General features: G+C 44.7%; 1 long non-coding RNA gene across 2 annotated transcripts; it reads right to left on the bottom strand.

Moving 5' to 3' along the window:
• Window positions 1–1,592: 1,592 nt before the first annotated feature.
• Window positions 1,593–2,741, bottom strand: LOC119138750. 2 transcript variants are annotated; one of them, XR_005101201.1, is made up of 2 exons: window positions 2,488–2,741; window positions 1,593–2,289 (listed from the first exon to the last, which is right to left on the bottom strand). It is a non-coding gene; the product is annotated as an uncharacterized LOC119138750 (long non-coding RNA). The 2 variants fall into 2 exon arrangements; XR_005101202.1 differs by having other exon boundaries at window positions 1,593–2,266.
• Between the last annotated feature and the right edge of the window lie 4 nt (window positions 2,742–2,745).

The raw sequence follows: 2,745 nt of genomic DNA, 5'->3' as shown, positions 1-2,745 counted from the left end.
ATGTAAACCAGCCGTGCGTGGCCAACCCGCATGCGGCTCTTTGGCTAGTTTCATGCGGCTCTTTTACGTTCATATCAACATTTGTGTTTATTTTTCGTGCGTATTTGCTTCGCTTGCGTTCAATATGGTATTTTGGTCAACCGCGCATGCGCGTGAGGTGAAATCCCGCAAAGGAGGAGGGACAAACAGAGCGATATGTTTTGCTGGCTTTTTAATGAATGGCGACTGTGACTACGGGGGCCCATTAGGTCCAGAAACGCTGACAAGACGCTTGCCAAAATGGCAAGGAAAAAATGCACAGCTAAACGAATATATGACGATGAACACAGGACGTTTTTAACAGAGTTAAAGTTGTTTTTTGTTGAACGCTATGGCAAGCCATTCTGCCTGATATGTCGGACGTCATTGGCGCATTTAAAAGCTTCAAATGGTCAGCGCCACTTCAGCTCACTTCATGCCAATATCGATAAGGACTTTGCAAAAGGGACTGAATTTCGCAAGCACAAGTTTGGAGACTTTGAAAAGTCAGGCAGAAAAATAGGTACAGTTTTTCAAAAAAATGACGAAGCACTCAGAGACTGTCACACTTGCATTGTTTCAACTGGCTTGGAACATTGCACGGGCTAAAAAGCCATACAATGAAGTGGAGTTCGCTCTTTGCGATGACACAGTAAAAAATGTGGCTCTTAGTCTCTGACTGGTTGGCCACCCCTGATGTAAACACTTCAAAAACATGATCGCAAAGGAACATTGCAGGTACGATTACAAAATACATTATATATGAAGCGGTTCGTGTAATGACGCCAAGCTACCACAAGATGGCAGTGCCCCCATTCACTTGTATGTAAAGCGTAAAATGACATGTCAATTTTTCCTGACCAGACGTCCGCTATGTACAATACACTACCCAAAAGAAAAGCCGGACGTCACGCCCAAAATGGCACAATGGTTTATAACTTTAGCCGGTGATCGGGAGACTATGGTTCGAGCCCCACACGAAGCATTCTTTAAGCTAAGGTTTGCATAGTGTGAGACTCGAACTCGGTTCCCCCGAATGCAAGGCAAAAGCTTTCATCACTGCACCACAGAGTGCTCTGCAATGTAGCAGTAATTTAGTAATTTTATCTATTTCGTGAGACATATCCTATGAATACATAAGAAAACTCGGGAACTTTCAAGGTGAAAATGGCTGGATGGTTTTTGACTTGAGTTGGTGTCCAGCAGCCTTGGGTTCGAGACCCGCTCTGAGAATCGTTATCAAATACATCGAGCGACATGTAAGATTCGAACCCGCCTCTCCTGAACCAAAGGTAAAAGCTTTAACCAATCGGCCATTCGAGCTCTTACAAAACTGGGTTGAGTGTTTGTATTTGAAGGATACTCTAAACTTTTCCCGAGGATACCTTCATGATTTGTGATAATACAAGCAAATCTCTCCACTTGAAACAACAGGCAATGGTCGAGGGGGTGACACCTTTGCCTCCGAAGATTGCAATGCTGGTTCGAGACCCGAACCCTCCAAAGACTCCACTTCGCGGTTTCTCGCTCGCTTTTCGGTTGAGCGCCTGCGTTTGAAAGTGTTTTTTTTTTTCTTCTTCTTTTAATGACGTCATCACAAAAAGAGTATAAAAGGCGTCAAGAACGCGCCGATCAGTCTTTCACTCTCCTCTGACAGCGAGCGCCACGCTGCTCTGGTCCACCTGCTGCGCCAGCCGCACTCCATTCCACAACTGACAAGGTGGATGTTCAATATTTGTTCATCTTTTTAAACTAACTGCTTTTTCTCTCTTTCAGCGTCAAGTTGCACTTTGGGAGTGTTTCCATCTTGCAAGCTAAAAAGTTTGCAGAAGCTAGCGTTAGCAGTTAGCGTCTTCAACGACCACCAAAAGGCATTTCTTTGGCGTGCATTTTGGTGCAACGATATAACTCAAGCTTTTAACGGTGGGTAAGTACATGTACATTTAGAAAACTCAAGCACGCACCGTGTGGAAAGATGACTAACACAATTTTTGCACAAACATTTAGCAACGTCTGGACGACAGCGTCGTTTGGCCGAAGGTAAGTAGACGTAGCAGCGTTTGCATAAATCCACCAGAGAATGACTGAAACAGGTATTTCGATGCATTCGTGTTAATTTTCTACTTTCTGTCTGCAGGTGCAAACCCTCAAAACGAGCCCGTCATGGCCGACTGACTTTGTGAGTTTTAAAGTCAACTCGTTCAATCGACTGCTTTTAATTGTCTTATTTCTGTCCACAGGCCTGCATCTGGAACAGAGGAAGCAGATTGACTGCGAAATGGCAAAGAAAATTTTTATTAGCAAGGCATCTTGTCAAATTGATTAAAGCAAACATTTGTTCTTTTGTCTGCAGGGTCCAAAATGGCCACCTTGCAGTCCTCGCATGGCTTCAGAGACACTTGCAGGTCTACTCTTGCTCAATTTGCTTGTTAGGCTGAAAATGTAAAAGCAGAATGGTTGTAACGTTACCGTGTCTTTCAGACCAGCGAGCTGTGGTTGGAGAGACGTCCGGCGCTGCCCTCCATTCCTCACTGGTGAAACATGCACGCGTCGAAAGCTTGTTCTTTCTTTTGTCCACCAGGTGGTGCCAAAGGACCTAGTTTCCGCAGCATGGATCTGCTGGTGTGGATCTGCAAGGCTTTGAACCTGTGGAATCAACCTCTTGTCTGACCTGCTGATAGGTGACAACTTACTACAAACTTGGCATTATTTAAAAGCACTTGGGTG

This window comes from Syngnathus acus, chromosome 19 (genome assembly GCF_901709675.1).
Source record: "Syngnathus acus chromosome 19, fSynAcu1.2, whole genome shotgun sequence".
Taxonomy (NCBI): domain Eukaryota; kingdom Metazoa; phylum Chordata; class Actinopteri; order Syngnathiformes; family Syngnathidae; genus Syngnathus; species Syngnathus acus.
The sequence above is the reverse complement of the archived record's forward strand: the minus strand, read 5'-3'. Positions and strand labels throughout refer to the sequence as shown.